A 24,134-nucleotide genomic window follows, 5' to 3' on the forward strand; every position below is an offset into this window, starting at 1 on the left:
CTTAAATTGGTCAATGGGGTGGTTAATTCCTTATCTGAAGCACTTATATCTTGAGCAAAGATATCATCATGGGAAGCTTATCTGGTGGAGCAAATGATACAAAGTGATTGAGCAAGAAGACGGGACCTTTGTGTGGAAAATGAATTTTTTTTGCCATCAGTGTTTACAAATTTTGACAAGCATCCCTGTTGAGTTTAATGAAGAAGGTGGGATGGAGCCACTAGTTCATCCTCTAAATATGTTGAATTTTGACTATCATAATGACAAGTAGAGGAGTTCATGATGGCTAGTTGTGTAAACCCATTGTGGACGTACATATTATACTTTGATGGAGCGTTTAGGGGCCCGCATAAAAAATGGAGTGTTGGAGTAGTTATCCGAGATCCTCAATGTAGGGTTGCAATGAAATTAGTTGCTTATCTCGGGGTAGGATTCACCAACAACATGGCGAACTATAAAGCCTTGATTATGGGACTGAATATTGCCAAGAAAGGTGGTATTCGGTAGTTGTTAATAAAAGGGGATTCCCAACTGATCTTAAATCAACTCAATGGGACATATACAGTCCGGAATCCTATCCTTTGTATGTATCATCAAACTGCTATAACCCTACTTGATGAATTTGAGAGCGTATCTCTTCAGCTGATTCCACGTTATTGGAATCAATTTGTGGATTCATTAGCGAATTTTTCTTATAAGGAGAACCTCTTCTTCAACTATGGTCCTATTCCGGATGTCGCTCTTGATAATGAGACAGGACTTGGTCACTTGTGGAGAATGTTATCAGACCACACGTTATATGGCAGGCGATGGTTGATATGGATAATACGAAGAGTGGCTGAGACCCATCTACCACTATTATCTTAGACCCATAGGTTGATTCGACGACATGTTATGTGCACGTCTCTTGCTATATATGCAGGAGGTATGGGTCACAACTTGATGCATTTAGTTTGGGGCTACGCACCCTTTTTTCCCCCTTGGAATAGAGCGTATTTGCGTATATCTACCTTCTTCCAAGGAGGGATCTATATGAGCTGGTTGTTTGATTTCTTTAGGCCAAGAGGGCTAGTTGGTATGCAGTATCAATGTGCTATTTCTTTAGGCCAAGAGGGCCCTGTGTTTGTTTGGTGCAGGTATGTTTAATGGTTTGTTGTTTTAGTGATTGCACCATACAGGTTGATGAAGTCACTGGAGGGAGCCATTGCTGCAGAGGAGCTTCTTGTGGCCATTCCAGGTGGTTTTGTCCCCTTTTCGAGTCTTTTCCCTTAAGAAAATAATGATATATGTGTGTGTAAGGGTTACTTTCTTTTGTTTTTTGGGGACCGGCACTCGAGGCATGAAGTCCCAGGTTTAGGTTCTGTATGCTTGGGGGAGGTCTGAGTAGTCACTGCCTCCTACAAAGGCATTGTCAAGTACTGAAAGACTTGTTTTAGAAGGCAATTCTAGTGACCCTGTTTTGTTGACCTGCTAGGTGGCCGTTCTAAGAGGTCTTGTTAGTGTGAGGCAGTTAGAGAAGCTTGTAAAAAAAAACAAAAGGGACAAAAACCCTAAATATTTGCAAGGAGATATATGAATATACGGAGGTGTATAAAAAGGGGTTTTAACCTCTATAAACATAGAGTAGAAAGAAAAATCTTTCAACAGCTATTTATCACCTTGCGAAGGCTTGGTAGGTTCCTGGGGACAAGACAAGACCCAGGGCCGATGCCTTATCTTCCTAGGGGTGGCAACTAGTTGAAAAGGAAATAAAAGAAGGTTGGAGCGAAAATAAAAGTGAGCATTAGAAAAGGATTAAGTGTTGCCTTGCACGGGCTTGGTAGGTTCTTGGGTACCGAGATAGGACCTGAGTCCGATGTTTCATTCTCCTTAGGTCACTACGCTCAGCTCCCTCCTTTTTACATGCCCGAGTATGGAAAATACATGCCTACAAGGCCAATGTGCTACAATATAATATTTGTTGATCAGGCTATAGGAGTCCTTGCCTAGTAGGAGCTCCTAATTGCATTATCCTTAGTTAGGTAGGTAGCTCAGACCACCCCCCAGGATGACCTCTTTGATTGATCTTTTCAGCTTGGCTGTGTTGGGGCAGTTGGCTAGTGACTAGTTTTAGGCTTTTTGGTCAGATTATGCTAGGCCTACTCCTTGTGGATTTCATGCCTTGGTTTTGTCACGGGATAGGGTAAAAGCTTTGATGTGTTTTGTTGCCTATATTTTGTGTCAGCTTGATGCTTCTTTTGGTTGTTTTTGTACAGATCTGTTCATGGGATTTGAGGGTTGAGTTGCCCTATCCCGTGGTTGCCAATGATGGATGATTTTTGATATCGAGAAGTGCTTAAAAATAGCCAAAAATTCTAGATTTTTGGGGAAAAATAGACTTCGTCAAAGGCGGCGGCTGCAATCAGTACGATTTTAAGCGACAATGTCCAAAAAGTGCTTTAAAGACCTAGTGGACGGTGGTTGGTGAATTTTCACAATTTTTTGGCATGTCAAATGAGACCCTGGAGATGCCCAACAGTGTGGGACTTCAAGATGGACTACCATGATTTTTTAGACTTCAATCCGGACGCCGGACGTAGAAATGGGAGTGCCCAAGAGGCCAAGGCCAAATGGCAAGTGGAAATAGGCTTTAGGGAGCCCAAAAGTCATGCCTTTTGGGGGCTCCCTTTGGGGGCCCCTAACAAACTCAAAATCGTTGGGGGGGGGGGGGTGTTTTTCTGCGCACAGATAAGAAGAGGACGCCATTCTTCCCACGATTGATGGAGAGGGGCTATGGCACTTGAAAGCAACCCCCCAACTGCATGGATGCTTGAGATGCACTCTATTTTCACTCCTCATCGCTTGTCTTCACACATGGAATGGCTGCCCGAATGGCTTGATTAGAATTCAGTCTTTCTCTCTCCTCCCTCTCTCTCCCCTTAAGAGGCAGTTCATGCCCATAAAGAGAATTGAAGATCCATTGAAGATTGCTTGTCCAGGAGGCACCGGATTGTTCCAAGAGGCTGAGGAGGCTGAAGGCTAAAGATTTATGCTGAAATCCATGGCTGGTTGGTTGATACATAGTCCCAATTAAATATTTAAAAAACCCAAAACATGCAAAAAGGCGGTTTGCTCTATTTTATGAACGAATTTTGCTTGTTTTCTATCGTTCATGGTCTAAATGGTGTGCACATGAGTTGAAATTTTATTTGAATGTTCATTGCATTATTTTTGAGGGCTGGAATCACTGTTATGAAGAACCCGTATGGATTTACAGCAATTATAAATTTTCAAAACCCAAAAAAACACAAATTTTGATGGAAATTGATAGTTTCTTTGATTTTGAGTGGAAAAAATGAGTGGACATGGGGTAAAATAAGGGAAAATGCTAAGTTTTAGTTCCAATGATTAGTCATTAGAAAAAAACTAGAGAATACCTATTTTTTATTAAAAATAAATAGAAAAAATAGAGAAAAATGGAAAAAATGGGTTTCTTGCATTAAAAAAAATGGAAAAATGAGATCTATGTATGTGAATGTCTGACGGGGCTGAAGCATGAGGCTAATTGGCCCTTGTCCTTTGTGTTAAAGTACATATTTATTGCTTTTACATACAAAAAAGTGACATGAAAGAACCTCTACACCTATGCAACATAGAAAAATTTAAACGATGAGGGGGAGGATGATGTTATACAATAGTTTAAGCACTGAAATAATACAAAGTCTGATTGTTCTCTTTATGCATAACATTTAGGATGCGGTTTATTTGGAAATAATGGATCTAGTAACACGAGGTTTGCCTTGGTACTAGGTTCTTGCAACGAAGCATTGCGTATTAGCGAAAATTCATTAAAAGGGCTATTTTTGCACGACACATAGGTTGATTTCAAACCATAACTCTTTGTGCACAATAAGGCATCCACTATTGCATGAATCATACACATGGTATCTATTCCTGGCATGCATAGCAATTGGTTGAATTATAAATGAGCCACACTGGAGAGAGTAAGGCACCCAAGTTGTAGGTCTAGACGGTGGGTCCAAGGGGACAAGTAAGTGAGGACTGGTACATTCCTGGGACGATATAATATTGGTACCAAGAGTGGAGTCTATTTCATATGTGTTATATGTGTTAGTGACGCATCGAGGGCCCAATCCCCAAGGTGTAGGAGGGTCATAGTGGGGCCATGGCAATCAGCCGAGGGGTGCCTCCTATGTTGTTCTACGTGGTGAATTACACCAATATGTGTAGGGTCTCCCTTTGAGGAGTCTTAGAAGGTTAAGGGTTGGACTACAAACACGATAGAAACACAAAATGTACGTACGATGGCAGGGCAACGTGTCTTGTAGACGCTCCTAGCCGCGAGGCCGTGGGGTTGTCTTGTGCATGTCAGAGGTCTAGCTAGTGCTATAGCTAGTGTCGGCCCATTTTAGGTCCCATCAGGTGCCCGTGTCATTATGGGTGTCTTTTAAAGAGGGACCATTGAGCATATATGTGCAAATCATTTATGGCTTAGGGTGTGCCTTACACTCGTGCTTTCTTGACCTCCTTAGATCACCCATGATCTCTTACACCTGATGTATCTAATCTCATCTTGCTCTTACTTCATGCGTGCTTGATGTCCCTTTCTTCCTTGAGTTGGTAGATCAAGGAACCAACCCATCCAGTGATGGATGCTGGCTCTTCGCACAAGGTGCCATCTAACAATGCAACAATTATGGACTACTTCTAACTTTGTGGTATTTCTAATTTTGTGTATGCCAAGTGAGAGGCGCCTCTACAAATTTTAGGGGTTAGGGGACTCTCGTGCAGTAATGCACTTGTTTTTGACCCAGGCATGCACTAAGTACCACATAGGTTGACTCTCAAGTACACTTGAATATAGTACGAGGCTTCTCCCCAAGCTTGAGAGCTCCCATGTCACTTGGTTTTGACCCTCATGTGCACTAAATACAATATGGATCACCAGCTATAAGTGATGGGGGTATCTCCTTAGGCTCAAGGATCCTTGCATTGCTTGGTGCTCACCCCCATGTATACTTGAACAAAGTGTGGGTCACCACTAGGTAAGGGAGGCTTCTACCTAGGCTAAAGAGCCTCTGCATCACTTGGTTTTGACATCCTGTCCACTTGAACATAGTATGGGTCACTACCAAGTGAGAGAGGCTTCTTCCTAGGATCAAGGACCCCCATATTACTTAGTGTTAATCCTCATGGGTCATCACCAAGCAAGGGAGGCTTCTTTCTAGGCTAAAAAGCTCCCACATCGCTTGATTTTGATGTAGTGTTCACTTCAATGTAGCATGGGATATCACCAAGTGAGGGCGGCTTCTACCTAGGATTAAGAGGACCCACATTGCTTGATTTTGATCATCATATGCATTGAAAGTAGTATGGGACACCACTAAGCAGGGGGGTCCCCTCACTAGATTGGTGGGCAAAGAGAATCACTTAGTGTTGAATCTCTCTGGCACTGAATGCAGTGTGGGTCATCACCAGGAGGCAAAGGAGGCTTCTCCCTAGGCCTTAGAGCACCCACACTACTTGTTGGTGACACTTGCGTACACTGAACACCATATGGGTCACCACAAAGCAAGGGGGGCCCTCATTGGGGAGGTGGGCAAAGAACATCGCTTGGTATTGATCCTCATGTGCACTTAAATGCACTATGGATCACCACCAAGCAAAGGAGGCTTCTATCTAGGCCAAAGAGCTTCCACATCACTTGGTCGTAATGTAGTGTTCACTTGAGTGTAGTAGCATGGGACACCACCAAGAAAGGGAAGAACCTCACTATGGCAGAGGATCCTAACTAGTACTTGAACATAGTGTGGGTCACCACCAAGCAAAGGAGGCTTCTCCCTAGGCTTAAGAGGACCCACATTGCTTGATGTTGACCATTGTATGTACTAAAATTACTATGGTACATTGCCAAGTAGGGGAGGCCCTCACCTGGTTGGTGGGCAAAGAGTATCCCTTGCTGTTGACTCTCCGTGGCACTAAATGAAATATGGGTCACCACCAAGCAAAGTAGGCTTCTCCCTAGCCTAAGAGCACCCACATTGCTTGCCTTGACTGCACTAAATCCCATATGGGTCACCATCGAGTGAGGAAGGATCCTTGCTTTGAGGTAGGCAAAATGGGTTTCTTGGTGTTGACCCTCATGTACACTTGAACACATTGTGGGTCACCACCAAGCAAATGATGCTTGATTTAAAGTAGTTTGTTTGGCTTGGAGAATCATTTCTATTTTTAGATTTTCTATTGGGGACAAGAAACATGATGATTGAGTTGGTGTTTGAGGATGACATGGAGGGACCCCAAATGAAAAGCTATATATGTTTCTCTATAATGCTGGTACTCACTCCCATGCTCTCGAGTTGTTGTGCATGTTCAACTCATCGCTTCCTATTGAGAAACTATTGGGATTCTTTGGGAATGTGTTGGGTGAGAAAATGGAGAAATTTGGAAGAATCACGTCATCTAGCACAGTGACCATTGATGTAAAGGAATATGTTCACCCAGATGGCTTCGTGACCAACAAAGTCACCAAGAGAAAGTTAGCTAGGGTGTTGGATAAATTACTTATCAGTGTACATAGGGGCACACAGGATTGTTGAGTACACTCAAAGAGATGTCATCTACTACATTCTTTTTTTACATTCCTTTGCTACTTGCATCTCGTACTGGATGGGAACAACTTGCAAGGGACTTCACAAGCATTGCCCATTGGCAACGGGTGACATCCTATTATTACTAATAGAGAGTTTGATGAGATAGAGGATATTGTAGCCTTTGATGCAGAGGAGGAGGAGGCAAAGGCTACTTAGCAAAGGCAAAGTTTTGATAGAGCCCTAGTTACTATACCTACCGACAAAGAGGATGTGCTATAATTGAATTCATATACCTAGAAAGGAGACATTCTTTCCTTTTGCCTACCTATATTTACGATGTTGAATAACTAGGATTATGTGTTGCTGGCTGACATTATGAGCTCATTAGATATCCACAAGGATTATGGTATTGCTGCCTTGACCAATTTTAGGGAGTTTGGGTAGTGAACAATGTAGATTTGCATCTCCTGGCTGATGCTACAGTTGAAGATGCAAAATGGATGTTGGATCAAGAGTTTTGAGATCTAAAACAGGCTTGATACTAGCTCTAGGGATCTAATCAAGCCTCCTATGGCTATACAGTAGTCTAAATAAATCATGTGTTTGTATTGATTTTTAATCCAATGATATTGCCCCTTTCCAACTCCAATAGAGGGAGTATTGAAACATACAAGTGATCAACACCTTGATTCACATACACAAAGAGCTTCCCCCCAGTAGAATGTTGTGGCTCCTCCCACTCTTCTATACCTTAGGGATTGGCCTTACACATAAAACACGAACGTAATAGAGTTCTTTATAATATAAATGTAACGATCCAAGAGACTGTATATATTCCTCACTTAATCAATTCCCCAAGATATCACACTACCCTATAGCAAAGGAGGATCTTACACTCTCAATGTTAGTCATCATCTAGACATACAATTGCAATGCATCTAGGAATTCATCTTTTAATACCATATTTTGATTACATATGCAAAGTGTATGGCATTTTGTACTCAAACAACTTAACAAAAAAAAAAAACCAATGTGAAGTACAAAAACAATATTTTCATGATTTCTTTATATTAGTGTCATCTGCATTGCTAAGGAACAACAACGGGCTAACTCATGCTATTGAACCCCTTAAAACTTAGATAAAGCATGGCCTATATGCTAAGATACGAAAATTAAGCAGCAACTTAATCAAATATCTTTTCATTTTAGTCCCACACCCTTGTGAGGTGTTTGCAAGTCTCAATCCATTGCATACCTTTTAGTACTACATCAATAGGTTTTCCAAAAATGATGCCACCTGGCGCTCCCTTGGAATGTCATGGGGTTTGTCACTTAGGCCCTATTGAGCCTACTTCACAATGGGAGAGTTTTTGTTGAACTTACTAGGATCGACCTCAATTTTTGGGTTCCTAAAATCAAACGAGTCTCCTAATAACCAGCTAGCATCAATAATTTTGAGTTTCTACTTCTACAAGCAAACTTGCCATTACACTTGGTTCAAAGAGAATGGGAAATGGAGGGGAGTGCGGTACGTCAACCCTCCTACCCATAAGGCAAAATCCCATTCCGACCCCCTAAAATAATGCAGGCCAGTTCTACTTAATGACTAGTTGGTCAATTTATCATTTTCCTATTTCTATTTTCGATTTAGAAAAGCTCCTAGCTAACCGGGACCACCCTACCATTGAACGGACCCGTCGAGGGGTCACGCCCACCCTCTTTCCTTTGATGACAGAATCATCTTTAGTTTTTTAACTACCCATAATACATTTATTGAAACATATACAAATAGCTTCCTTAATTAGTCCATTAAATCACATGTTCCTTCACGTAATTTATCTCACGAACATACATACAATTCAAACAATCCTTGAACAAAACAAACTTCTTTATTATATTGGAAGCTTGTTACAATTTCCATCTTTTCAACACCCTGCAGAAGATACACAGAATTCCACGAGGGTATTTTGCCCACCAAGATTCCACCCATGTAACTAGCATTTAGGATACCAAGATCCCATCCTGGGTCACGAAGGAGCTCGTCATAGATTCTAGGAATATTCTAGGAACAATGCACCAATAGGACTTGCAACATCCTTGAGACCAGAGGGACAAACCAAGAAACCCAACTGAGAAGTGAACAACCTAAAACCACATGATAACCGAGTGAAGAAAGAAATAAACCATAATTAGAGACGTGTCCTTAGACAATCTAATCACTCTCATTGACACCTTACTAGTTCAAGAGCCTCATGGACCCCACTCAATGTGCTCAAGCTTTTGGACTTTGCCTAGAAGACAAGGGACAAACTTGGTTTACTAGCCTAGACAATGCTGAGTGCAACGACTTCAATAACCTATATGATCTTTTCATTAAAAGATTTTCCAAAGATGGATACTTAGACAAACTCATTGTCACACTAGTGATTGTCAACCAAAAAGACAAGGAGAAAATCTGAGAAGTCTCTATAAGAGAATTTCAATGATGGAGTATTAACCCAATGAGAGAGCAATCTCCACTTTTTTTATTAACGAAATCCAAAACAAAGAGCTCTATAAGGCCTTAATTAGTAACTCAAACTTGCGAAGGGACATGTTAGCTAGGGTCTTTGAAGAGGCAATATGTGTGGATGACTTGCTGAGAGAGAGAAGATCAAGAATCACATTGCAAGAGAGCATCACCTCGAGAAACAGCAAGAGAACCACAATCCTTAGTGATCAATCAAGCCATGGCACATAAGATAAGGGAAAAACCATCGACCAAGACCATCAACCAAGAGATAGAAAACTTAAAGTTAGGGTTGGCCAAGCTACAAGAGATGTTGCGGAGACCAATGTCACCCCAAGCGTAGTGCGTGCATTGTGGTGGGAACCATCTCCTAGCTAAGTATCCCAACCTTAGATCATGGCCTTGTGCTAACTACAATAGGTTTGGACATGATGCATTGCACTGTCAATTGCCAAGAAGCCTTCCGTACCCACAACCCTATACTCAGCCCTACTATCTATGGAACAAGCGGACAAACTTTGGAAGAGAAACTCCATTAGCTCTACCAGTGCCCAATGACTCGAAGCTAGATGTCCCTAGGATTGACATCAACCCCATAAGAATCCCAAGGATAGCTGGACACATGGTGACCCATCTAGTGGCGGTGTTTGGATACACTTTGTAAAGGAACCCTTGGAGGATGAAACATATGTGAATCCCTATGTCAGCTATGAAGAGGAGGGTAATCCCATATTGATGGACTTTAGACCAGTGCTAGTTATGGCCTTAGGTAGGGGAAGGGATAGAGGTCTAGGAGGGGGCAAGAACCAAGAGCCACTAGCATGTTGGACTTGTGGACATCCTGAGTACATTTCATATTTTCCTTGGAAAGGAGCAAGTGAACAAGGACAATGTAGACTTGGGATGTCAAGAGTGTGGAGTTACACATTTCTATGCTAATTGCCCTAGACAAAAACCCTCCACTTGTACAACAATTGTGCCATGAGTATCACTTGGACTCTTTAGCATTGAAGCCATACCAATTCCACTCAACATCATGACCCGAGCTCAAATGAAGTAGGTCGGTATTTCATTACCTAGACCTAGCAACTTAGATGCAACATCTGAGGGAAAGAAGAGACGAAGAAGGAGAAAGAAGAGGATAGAAGCCAAGATAACACTCAAAATTGATAATGCCACCATATAACCAAAGGGAAACAAGTTACGGATGCAAATATAGAAACATCTACTCCTCCTAAGACTGTGGCAAAGGGAAGTGCCAAGGTTGGAGAATACCCTAACCCAAAATACCAATTAAAAGTTGTAGATAAAGTCAAAGAGTAGGTGAGAGAATCTCAAACACACCTACACAATGCATAGCCTGTCATGGAGCATGAGATTAATGAGCTCTCTACTGTTAGTCCACTAGCCTCCCCAATGCACTTAAGATCAAGAGGCACATCAACACCCCATGTTGCACCACACAAATAGAACCTAGCGGCTGTAGACAGATGAGCTATCCAACAACATTGGTAGAAAAGCCTTGAGTTAGAGGAAAAGGAAACGGTTGGCAATTTTCCCTCCTGTAACCTTGCCATTAGGAGTATTGCTTATAGGCAAAATCCCATACTATGGAAAGTGTTGAAGCAATGGGTAGAAAGACCTGATGGGCATGGAGTGACCAACTTGCCGAACCATGATATAGAGACGCATATACCAAAATTAACCCTAAACCCATTATATATATCCCTACAAACGAATGCCTTTTGGGAGGGTATCGAAATGCATGCAATTCTACATGTTGTTGCATTAGGTGATGCCACATGAAAAGGAATTGTGGATAGTGGAGTAGGAGTTAGTGTGCTTAGCCATGTAGTTTTGCAAGCCTAGGAAAACTCACTAGTGAAAATTGCATGGTTTAATGTTACACTAGCAAATGAATGAAAGTCGAACCATTCAGAGTGCTAAAAGATTGGCTTCTAAAGATAGCAGGAATTTGATTCTCAGTTAGCTTCATAGTCATGAAGGGAGTGGACTATGATATTCTATTAGGTAGGCCATGGATGAGAAATGTTTGAGTGATAAAGGATTAGGGTAAGAATTTGATATTCTTGGGAAGCATAATAGAAGCTATTCAAGTAGAGATGGACACTTGGAAAAACTCACTAGTTGACCTTGATGCTATCTTTGCATTACTAAAGGGTGACTCACAAGAAAAGTGCAAATGTGGACCCTTAACTAAGTATATTCGTTTCCTTGAGTATGAGTATGATTAGATGCATGTATTGGCAACTATCACCTTGCCATTCTTAGATGATGAGGATGACTATAGGAAAAAGCTATAGAAGTAGCTAGCAAACCCAATAGAGTCATAGCTTCAATAAGCTACCCAAGAAAGATGCTAGATCATCAGTACCTCTTTGCATGATGGCTAAGAGTTTCACCAGCCAACCAATAACTATTACCTACCATTCTACCAACTAACAAAATTGAACTCTATGGAATTATTGAGTACCTAAAGAGAGATCTAGCTAGTAACCTAGTTGCAAACTTTAAACCTCTTAAGGATCTTTGTTGAGGGATGAGATGACTTGATTTTTTGGATTTTTTTGTTGTTTTTTAGGATTGATGGTTGATTTTTGATTGATTTTATATGTTTATTGATTGTTTGAAGTATTTGGGAGTGTTTTGGATGAGGTTGATTAGGTTTGAGAAGCTCATGATGTTTTATAATGGAGATATGATGTTCTCACATGTTCTATTGGATGTCATGCTAGTGTCTGATTGAGTTTGTTGAGCTTCTGCTTTGCTCTATTTTCTTCTATATGAGAGATTAGAACAATGATTGATGGATTTGAATCTTATTGATTGATTCTTGATGGTTTTGAATGGTTTTAGTTGAGCTAAAGGCTTTCTGATGACATTTTGTATGGTTCTATAGACCCTCTGTTGCTTTGTTTCTATTATGTTTCTTTTCTGTATGCTTATGTAAGTGTTATATGGGATGAATATGTAACTTGGAAAAATTTTCCAACCTTGGAAAGAGATGAATATAAGTTCAAAATAGCTCAAAGAAATGAAAGAAGTAGTTGTTGAAGACTCAAGTAAAGACTGAAGTAATAGTGACATTGTTGAGTTATGAAGGGACACTATAATGGCTTTGGTAAACTTTCATATCAGACATGCCTCTTAGGAGAGATATACACGAACCAAAGAGGGGTTATTCTTAATTATTCAATTGTAATATTAAGGGAGAGCATATGTGTGGGAGAGAGAGTGCGTGAGAGATAGTAAAATCTATGCAAAACAATGTATCTATGAGTGAGAGAAAGCTATGAAACCTTTGAAGAAGAATACTATGTGATGATTTCCATTCAAAGTGGTGTATTCTCTTGTGTTTTTGTGGTCTCTTGATGAATTCTATGAAGAATATTAAGAAGATAATCAATTTTATTCAAGTTAAAGCCGTGTGAGAATTGTTTCTATGAAGCTATGTGAAGATTTGAGAAGATTGGTGTACTTTTCCTTGTTGTGGTCATATAAAATGTGAAAAAAAATACTTGTTGATGATGCAATATAGATTTTCTTGTAGCAGGTTCTTTGTTTTCTTGGTATTCTTCTTTGGGCTCCATGTTTTTGGTGCATAGCACCGGGAAAAACTACCATCAATAAGTATTAAAAGGGGCTAAAAATGAAGGAAATGGCATCGTTGAGAGGATAAAATTCAATGGATGCTTGAAAAGTTTCTTCTACCACTAAAGAATTGGAAATCTTCATTGCCAAAGCCACTTTCTATAAGAAATTCACCCCACAATAGCAGAAACATATTACCATCTTGATGTAGGTTCTATATAGTGGACTATTTCCTCTCCCTGTGTTGAAGCAATAGAGACATGCATCTTGGTGGAAAATTTTATGGAGCAACTTGAAGTGTAGAAACAGAGAGAATGACCATCCATGGGAGCTTCATTGAAGAGTTTCTATACATCATCAAGTGGAAAATTGTGAGCTTTAGGAGTCATGGTCAGTGGAAGTTCACCATAACAAGAGGGAAAAGAGTTGGAATATGTTCATAGATGCTCAACAACAAGATGCGTGGGATGCTTGCTGCACTGACAATTAGCAACCCATTGGAAGCTACTAGACAAAGTATTATTCATAGCATACAATAGTTACCTTTTAGTTTTTCAATTAGCAACCCACTGGAAGCTACTAGATAGAGTGTTCTTCACAACATACAACACTGACCTTTTGGTTTTCCAATTAGCAACCCACTGGAAGTTACTAGATAGAGTGTTCTTCACAACATACATTGTTGAAACCATTAGAAGGTGGCATTACTATGATAATGGCACCACAACGATGCTCAGAAGAATGAGTTTTGATACCTTCAGAACTGAATATCTTTTCCTCTTAGTAGAATGAAAGATAAATTTAGAGACATTGAAAAGAAGGAAGTAGAAGAAATGTTGGCACGAGGGTCCTCTAGAGATTGAGGCCCTTTAATTCTGTTAAGTACAAACAAACTAGGTGGAGCTAATTCCCTGATGAATCAAGAGGCAAGTACTAGATCCAATCTAGAGGTACGTGAGAAGAGAGAAGGCAAAAATCAAAGCCGAGAATGAGCTAGCAATAGAAGCCTCCTTTGATGGCCTTGCGGTACTCTTTAAAGAAGTCCCCATGGTGACTAAAAGTCCCCTTTCTAGTCAGATCCATACTGGAAATATTGATAACATGCTAGTGAATGTAGTCCCATTACCCATCTTTAAGGGAGAGTACAATGAAGACCTTGATCTTCATGTAGTAGAGTTCATGGTAGCATGTGCAGCTAACAATCACTACAAGATATATGCCTTATACCGACGTTAAAAGCAACGAAAATGTAAATAAAGAAAATTTCCCACGTCATCGCAAAAAGTGTCATTATTGGCGACGCCATAGAACAGTCGGTATTAGCGTCGTTATCAACGTCACTATTTGCGTCGATATCAGCATCGTTGATATCGATGCAAATAACGACGATGATAACGACGCTTTGCGATGCTACTAACGATGCCAATAATGACACGTGCAGGTAAATTTGCGATGCTAATAGTGACGGTAATAAGGAAAAAAAAATTGTGGTAGGGCAGCAAGCTGCTCTGCCACATATAGCACTATGTGCTTTATTTGGGCCATACAAAATAGTTTTTGCACTGTGTACAATGCTTGTGTAAATAAAAACAAAGTGTACTTAAATCATTACACTGATACATAAAATAAATACATAATCGCATAATGAAAGTGACTGGTACAATCATGGCAAGATATCACCAGTACATAGAAAATGTCTACACAGATCACATGACAAAAAAAAAAGAGTGTGTGAGCTCCAGGGATCCAAGGGCGAGCTATAGATCCTCGGCATCCAAAAGCTCGTCCCGCCGCAAAGGAGCATCAAATGGACTTTGCAAAAAAAAAAATAACTACACATCAATCCACCATACAAAAATGCATTCTAATTAAACATGGTAACTACGGACAAGAAAGATGAGTGACTTACAGGGCCATCGTGTCCATACAATCGGTTGATCAATGTAGTGAGACCGTGCCTCTCTACACATCGAGTCTTAAGGCCGGTCGGATCACGATTTGTAATGGAGTGCTGCAAAGGAAACAAAATACTAACTGTTAGAAACACGATTGTCAGTACAAAGGATATTGCAAAAAAATAAGCAAGCAAAACAAAAGAGAAACTTACAAAGTTCTCCAGATATGTCCTGTGGCTGCCACTGATGGACCAGCCATGCCCTTGCTGCCTCGCACTACTGACTCCAATGTCCTGGAGAATCTATAGCCTCATCTCTTAGTTGGCGCCAGTAGTACGCGTCTAGCCACTCGAGCTTTGCAGCCCCACTCTTGAGTGCCTTGCGTACGTCAATCGTTTGTGTAACATATATACATGCATGCACTTCATCATCCAGCCCGTAGAAAACCTATCTACTGTGGCTGGTACTGGAAACTCCTCATGCAAGAATGCTACTATGTAGTCCTTGCTTCCCTCTGGTATGTTTTTCCAATGATCCAAGACGTTGTGCCGAAAAACTTGTTGGCACAACTCTCTCATGCGAGCCATCACCCTCCTCCCCTCATCATTCATGATGATGGCTCCTGGCCAAACACTGTAAGAAGTTGAACGCAAACTGAATGGGTTCATGCCCTTGCAAGTCCTGTCGATACCTGTGAGAATCACACTTTGGACATGTCTCCATAGTCTCTTATTCTCCTCGAAATAGTATGCAATCGTTGATATATGCATGGATGCTGTTGTAGTCCATGCCAAGCTTTCGTAAAACATGTCGTGCATCATCACGAGACTCAAGCATGGTATTTGCAAGTGGTAATATATGATACTTCAGTAACCTGAAAAAAATCATAAAAAACCTTGAAAAAGCACAAATATTTTTAATGATAGTGCCAAAAAGAAAATCAATGAAGCGTACGTACAAGATACCTGATTAACTCGGTCACACTCGCATCGCTCCACTCATATTTTTCTTGCACACTTAGGAGTGCAAGCGGTGTCTTCAGGCGAGATACTCGGCACCCATCATATAATGGTATGGATGCTTCCTCTCTAAGCGGATCAGAAGTCTCGACATCCATGGGAATCAATGCATCGATCATTGCCTCCATCTCAGGCTCCAAGATTGTAGGTAAGTCTCGAAGACTATCTGTCTCCTCTAATATTGATGGTATAGATTAGGTAGTATCTTCCAAGTGGTGGATTGGCTCAGGCACTCCATCCATCGCATGCCCATGAACTCTTCTAACTGGCCGCAAAGGGTGCACTCCTCCTTGGGATGAGACGTCACCTCCCTGGATAGAAAATTTGCCAGCCACACCCAATCTTTTTGTATATGGTATTCAATTAGCTTGCGAGTACAATGCATGATTGATATTAACTTTTCTTACCATTTGTTGAAAATCTAAGATCGCTTGATCAATGATCTCATATTGAAACTCGCCGAAGCGTCGTACGTGTTCTATAGACAATTGACATTGTCATCAAATCGCCAGCATGCATTGAGAGCAAGGACATAGGGCATGCTGATTAAGATACACCTAGAGATCTTGAACATCAAGACCTTCATCATTTTTCATTTTGTCTACGTTACGACAAACAATTTGTTTTTGTTATCATTCTTTTTTTCTTTCTTAAATTGTTTGAGAAGAGATTTGTTCTCTTATAACTCAGCAAAAATTAACGTATGTAAAGTCTCAACCTACCCACCCACAAATTAACGTATGTTGGAGTGTTTTTCGTCTCGTAGTGTTGCACCAGACCTCAACGGTGACCTCGCCACTACTCTCTCTTTGTTTTTTATCCATTCATTATCTCCTCTCCTTCCATCTCTCTCTCTTTCTCTTTCTTTATTATGTTGTATATTTATTCCCTCTCTCTCGTTCCTTATTATTTTTTCTCTTCCTCCCCCTCTCTCATTTTCTTTAACAAAATATATATCTCTCTCAACAACAACAACAACTACTACTACTACTATTGCTACTGCTACTGCTACTGCTACTGCTACTGCTACTGCTACTGCTACTGCTACTGCTATTGCTACTGCTACTGCTACTGCTACTGCTACTGCTACTGCTACTGCTACTGCTACTGCTACTACTACTACTACTACTGCTACAACAAACAAGAAAAGAAAAGAAAAAAACTACTATTACTACCACTACTACAACAACAACAAATAAGAAAACTAGACAACAATAAACAAGAAAACAAAAAAAAAAACCATTATTACAACAACAACAACAAAAAACAAGAAAACCACTACTATTACTACAACCACGACTACGACGACTGCAACTACGACTATGACTATGACCAGGACTATGACCACGACTACGACCATGACCACGACCACGACCATGATCACCGCTATCGCTACCACTACCGCTACCGCTATGCTACCACTACCACTATAATAAACAAGAAAACAACAACAACAACAACAACAATAACAACAACAACAACAACTACTACTACTACCACTACCACTACCACTACCACTACCACTACCACTACCACTACCACTACCACTACCACTACCACTACCATGACCACGACTACCACTACCACTATAATAAACAAGAAAAAAAGACAAAACAACAACAATAACAACAATAACAACAACTACTACTACAATAACAAAAAAAGAAGAAAAAACTACTACTACTACTACTGCAACAAAAAAAAGAAAACTAAACAACAATAAACAAAAAAAAAAACTACCACTACTACTACTACTACAAATAAGAAAACAATAAACTCTCCCTCCTCTCTCTCCCTCCCTCTCCCTCTCCCTCTCTTTCTCTCTTTCCCTATTATGTTTAATGTTTTCTCCCTCTCTCTCTCATTCTTTCTTTCCTTTTCTCTCTTCCTCTCCCTCTCTCATTTCCTCTCCCTCCCTCACTCTCTCCCTCTCTTTCTCTCTTTCCCTATCATGTTTAATATTTTTTCTCTCTTTCTCTCCCTCTCTCTTTCCCTATTATCTTTAATGTTTCCCTCTCTTTCCTCTCCCTCTCCTCTCCTCTTCCTCTCCCTCTCTCATTTCCTCTCCCTCCCTCACCCTCTCCCTCTCTTTCTCTCTTTCCCTATTATATTTAATTTTATGGGTTACCCAGAAGAATCATTAGTGATCGTGACTCTCTCTTCACATCACACTTCTGGAGGGCTATCTTTGAGGCTATTGGGACTCAACTATATTTTAGTATAGGTTACCATTCCCAAACTGATGGTCAAACGGAACGAGTCAACCAAGTCATTGAAGATATGCTTAGGGCATACTGCTGTCGTGAACCCAAAAAGTGCATTCAATATTTGCCACTCGTTGAGTTTGCCTACAATGTTTCTTATCAAAAAAGTATTCTAATGACTCCTTTTCAATCATTGTATGGGCACGATTGTCGTACCCCTTTAAGCTTCTCGGACCCAACTTTGATGGTAGAAGATTCAAGGCAGATGCTGGAAGACATGGATGACCAAATCAAATCAATAATACAAGATATCCAAGCCGTCAAGGATAGACAGAAGGCTTACGCGTACTTGAAATGGCAAGACAGATCCTTCGTTGAAGGTGATATGGCCTTCATCCACGTACACCCTAAAAAGAATTCACTGTCCTTGGGAGAGTACAAGAAGCTAAGTCCAAGGAATTGTGGACCTTATAAGATCATTAAGTGCCTAGGGCCTAATGCTTACAAACTACAGCTGCCCGCAACCCTAAAGGTTCATAATGTATTCCACGTTAGCCTATTGAAAAAATATCTACCTAATTCGAATCATGTACTTGATGATCCACAAATTGTAATGCCTAGCCAAGGAGTCCTTGAGCTACGGCCTGATAGAGTCTTGGATGTCATGGAGAGGCATTTGAGGTCAAGGACCTTGAGAGAATACCTCGTCCAGTGGAAAGATTATTCCGAAGAGGATTCCACCTGGATGGACGAAGATACTCTTAACCAACAATACCCCCAGGTCCTCTCGAGATGAGGACATCTCGATTTCTCTAAGGGGGAGAGAATGTAACATGCCATATGAACCCCCCTTGTAATTTCAAAAAGAGAAAATTTTATTATCTTTAGTACAAATTATTTTAACTCCCCCCTCTCTCCCCGCCGACAACACGTCGGGGGGGGGGGAGAGAGAGTAGGAGTGGTGGTGATGGGGGGGGAGGCATGCAAGCTCTAGGTAGGAGGGGTGGCCATGCCACCTACCTCCTCCCCTCCCCTATATAAGGGGACGTTTCTCCCCTCCCTCGGGACAGACACAAGGCTACACCCTTACCCTCCCCCCGTCAGCTGCTACGCAGGGCCACCTGGGCTTCTATCCATAGCCACCTCCCCCCCCCCCCCCCCTCAAGCAGTTAGTCGACTCCTTCCCCCCTCCTCGCTTGGTGGTAGTTGCATCCCTCCCCCCCCCCCCCCCCCCCCCCCGGAGTTATCTCACCTCCCTGGGGCTCTCGGCCATAGCCACCCCCACCACCTGGATGTCAAGCGCTGCACCACCCCCCTGGGGCCCTCCGATTGGTGTTTTTCCCCTGTAACCTGCTGCAATAGTAGCTGTGGATTGATATGCTAGCCAACTGCCTTGCCACCCAGGCTGACGACCCAGCTCACCTTCCCCCCGGTGATAGTAGGCAGCGATACCCTCCCACCTGCCGTGAATTGCGCACCTAGCGTAGAGTAGGTGAGAAGGAGTGGGAAGATAAAGAAGGAGGGAGAGAGGGAGAGAAGGAGAAGGAGGAGACGAAGGAGTGGGAGAGTGAAGAGAAGAAGAGGGAGAGAAGGAGGAGAGAGGGAGAGAAGGAGAAGGAGGAGAAGAAGGAGTGGGAGAGTGAAGAGAAGAAGAGGGAGAGAAGGAGAAGGAGAGGGAGAGAAGGAGAAGGAGAAAAGAAAGGAGTGGGAGAGTGAAGAGAAGAAGAGGGAGGGAAAGAGAAGGAGAGTGAAGAGTAGAAGAGGGAGAGAAGGAGAAGGAGAGAAAAGAAGGGGTGGGAGAGAGAAGAGAAGAAGAGGGAGAGAAGGGGAAGGAGAGAAGGAGAAGGAGAGAAGAAGGAGTGGGAAAGAGAAGAGAAGAAGAGGTGGGAAGGAGAAGGAGGGAAGAGAAGGAGAGAGAGAAGTAGAAGAAGGAGAAAAAAAGGGGTAGAAGAGAGAAAAAGAAGAAGAGATAGAAGGAGAGAGGAGAGAAGTAGTAGCAGAAGAAGAAGAAGAAGAGGTAGAAGGAGAAAAGAAGAAAAGAGGAAGAGAAAGAGAGGGAAGGAGAAGAGGAGAGAAAGAAGAAGAAGAGAGAGAGAGAAAGAAAGAAGGGGAGGGAGTGAGAGTTGGTGAGTAACAGAAACAAGCCACACCCAAACCAGTCCCTCGGCGAAGGACCCCATCTAGCAGTCTTTCCTACCGAACCTGTCAACCCGAAACCCGTTAAGGTCCGGACTGCCCAATCTCCGCGAGACAAATGGCTCCCAAGAAGAAAGTTGCGGGAAGTGTAGGTGCCCAAGCTATCAGTAATGTTGGAGAGGCGAGCGGAGTGACCAGCGCAGCACACACGAATCAAGCCCAGGTTCTAAGCTTTAAAAATTAATTAGGTATTATTTCTTGTGAAAGAGATGAAAGGATTGGTGACGTGCATGGAACAAGAACATGTCTTAGGGTTCTGTTTACTCTAAGTACTAAGTTGCATGGGCAAAATGGTAGAGTTTGGAATTCGCATAAGATTTTATGCATGAAATGATAGCTTTTACTCACATAAAATGATAAGGTTATCGCCTTACTTCACACAAAATGATAGCTTTTTAACTAGTTCAGTGCATGAGTAGTCATTTAGAATTCACGTTCGCAATCATGGTTAAAAGAAACACATGAAATGTTAATTTCTGTTCATGAGATGCACTTGCATCGTTAAACAAAACACTAGACTTTCATATATGCAAGTCACATGTGATCCAATGCATTACAAATAAGTACTCGTTGCCAGGAATAAAGAGAGATAAAAGTCGTTTAGGAGGTAGAACTATACTAAAACCCATAATGTGCATGATGGTTAAGGTTGATTGGGAAATCTTGCATAGAACCGCATTAAGAGAATTTGAAGGATCGCATGCATCTAGACTGCATCTTGAAGGTATAAATGAAAAATCATGTGTTGCCATGTATGTTAACTGAGCTTGGTTGGAATTAGAGATTAAAAGACCCTTGGTTGGGTTGTGAATAAGGCATGTCTGTTGCCTTGACTGACCAGCTAATGCTTGAGTTAGGGATTAAGATACCCTAAGGTAAAACCCAAGGGAAAAGGGCAAGTCAAAGATAAGTTATCTTACCAAGACCATTTGCTTGCGTAATCTTGTTTGAAATTATTGGGATCTCGCCAAGTCGCGAAAAGACCCAAGATCGGATGCTTGGAGCATCTGGGAAAAAAGGAGTCACACCTTAGCAGTTGGTCGTACAAATGACCTTCGAAATGTTTGTGCTTGTACTTAGGTATATTATTTGACCTCTTTGCTCAAGGAACTAATTCAAGGAAAACACTTAATGCTTCAGGTTGAAAGCCTGGGAGGGAGAGGCAGGAATAGTTACCTCCGACTGTCTCCCTGGCCCTATCAAAGGGGGTTGTTAGCCGCACCGAGTATATGGACCTAACCCGCCACGAGAGGTCTCTGTGTGGGTGCTGCTTGGAGTGGGAGGATGCTTGGGTGCCAGGGGAGGCTCTGGCTGTAAATCCCTTGCCTTTGGATCCCCCACAAGAGGCTGACATGACTCGAGATGGGATCTCGAGGCCCATGTACTAGTCAATGGGCGGAACTTGGAGCAGCAATCCTATAGATTGCTGGGATAGCCTTCGGGCATGATATTGGATGTACTCCAAGATTTTGATAAATAAAGAGCAGTTATTGGAGAAAAAGGAACTTGCTTGGCATTGTTTTTGTGTCAGTGCCTAAGTTACGTGAAGGAACCCGTGATTAATTTATTTAATTAAGAAAGCTGATTTTGCATGTCAAAACGTAATGTATTAGGTAATTAGATAACTAAAGCAAACTGAGGAAAGTGCGGTGGATGTGACTTAGGTCTGTCCTATGGAAAGGTGGTCTCGGTTATCTGGGAGCTTTTTTCAAATGATGAGATAATAAGACAATGAAGACCTAGTGTCAGTAGATGTAGAATTTTCGGTTTATTCTGTTTTAGGGGAAAGGAATGGGACTATGCCGTATGGTAGAGAGGTTGACCTTTGCATCCCTCTCGTTTCCCATTCTCCATGAACCAAGTGCAGCATGAATTAGCTTCAACTCTGTTGTTCCTATGCAAAATAGTACATCTAGAGCTCAACGCTAGCTTCCTCCTAGAGACTTTGCTGATAGGAAAGTAACCCTAACCTGAGGTCGATCCCAAGTGGGAATGGCTAGACACTTCCACTCAAGGCAGACTCGGGAAGACCTAGATCACAAACCCTATGTCATTCCCTGTGAGTGCCAGGCGGAGCCTTCTACAAGTGGACAAGCGGACACATTACAAACATATAGCCTAGATTATGAAGAGACATTCAATCCACTTGCTAGGATGTCAACTATTAGATGCATGATTGCTTTACAAGTAGCCAAAGGTTGGATTTTGTAGAAAATGGGTGTTAACAAGGCCTTCTTGCATGGTGAATTCCAAAAAGACATACATATAGAGCAACCAGCAAGTTTGAGGATTTAAAACATCCCGTATATGTGTGTAGGTTAAAGTAGGTACTCTATGGACTAAAGCAAGCACCTAGAACATGGTCTAGCAAGATTGGAGAGTATATTGTCAATATTGGCCTTTATATTTCTAAGACTAATCACTCACTTTATGTGAGAAAGGAAGATGTAGGTTTGGTAATCATAGTCATCCATGTGGATAACTTGATTATTATAGGTGACAGTGACAATGGGATTGCTGAAGTTGAGGATTTTTTAAAGAAGAAAATTGAGATGAAGAATTTGGATAAGCTGAGATATTGTATTGGTATTGAGGCTATTAGATGATGTGATGATGGTATGTGGCTATCCTATTGTATGTAAGCCTCTTTCAGTACCATTGGAGCAAAATGTCAAGTTGAGTGCTGACATTGGAGATGAGATAGAAGATGTTACTATATTAAGAAGGATAGTAGGGAGTTTGATATACATGACTATCACACGACAAGACTTGAGCTATGTTGTTGGCCTTGTTAGTTAGTTTATATAGATGCCTAGAAAGTCTCATTTGGATGCAATTAGATGCATATTGATGTATGTGAAGTCCACTTTACATTATGGTCTTACTTAAGAGGCGGATAAGGATGATAGGTGTTTGGATACATAGATGTAGTTCGTAGCATGTCAAATAGAAGATCTACTAGTGGATTCATGTTTTTGCTTAGTAGTACAACATTTACATGGAGTAGCAAAAAGCAATCTACAGTTGCTTTATCAAGTACAGAGATTGAGTATAAAGGTACTGCTATGGGAGCATGTGAGGTGGTATGGCTGCAAAAGTTATTGGGTGATTTGGATGTGCAGAGATATGGTTCAGTTGTCATTCATTGTGACAACATGAGCAACATACAGCTAGCTAGGAACCTAGTGTTCCATGCTAGAACGAAACACATTAAGGTACACTACCACTTTATAAGAGAAAAGTTACTTTTAGGAGAGATTGACTTGGTATATATCAGCACATAGGATCATATATAGTTGACATTTTCACAAAGGCATTAGGTGCAGAGAAGCTTCAAAAGTTTCAAAGCTTACGTGGAGTTATAGAGATATAGTTGAGCTTGAAGGAGAGTGTTGAGATGGTAAGCTCAACAAGTGCAAAAATTGATGATGGATCTCCAAGGCTAGATGGGTCTACATGCCTACACTTAGCACATCAGTGGTCATTATGATTCTCATATGGCCAGTGAATTACCACTTATTATATTCAGTTTATTGCATCTACCTACACTTGGCATAGTTCAATCAATTAATATAGTTAGTTATGCATTATTTGAGTTAGCAGGTCACTTTTCTTTATGTTGTATCTTATTTATACTTTGTATACATTGTCTTATGTGTGAAAGAAAAAGAAAAAAATAACAAGAAAATGTTTCGGCATCCATCTTTCTTCTTGTGTTCTTGATTGAGCTTCCTTTTATGTGTATGGTGTGTGTTCAACCATGTCCTGCCATCACGTGATTCTTGATAATTCTATCTAACAACATGCAATCTTCATATTCAACCGCTTCCAGAACCTCATCCTCATTAGTATTCTTCTGTGGTTGTATAGCTTCTTCCATGTCACTTTCATTATCTTCATGTTGACTTTCATTCTCATCTTCTATAGACTCTATCTCTACCTCTATAGGGGCTCTCTATGAGAAAATAGACTCTATGTTGTATCCTCTACTTATGTTTCTATCTCTGGCTCTACTATGGCCATGTAACAAGAAAAAAAATACATCTATGCCTCTATCTCATTGTAAAAGGTAATTTCAAAAGTCGTTCGTAGGTAAGGCAGCAAGT

The sequence above is a fragment of the Lygodium microphyllum genome, chromosome 14 (assembly GCF_053477565.2).
Source record: "Lygodium microphyllum isolate KBCC chromosome 14, Lygodium_microphyllum_v1.1.10, whole genome shotgun sequence".
Taxonomy (NCBI): Eukaryota; Viridiplantae; Streptophyta; class Polypodiopsida; order Schizaeales; family Lygodiaceae; genus Lygodium; species Lygodium microphyllum.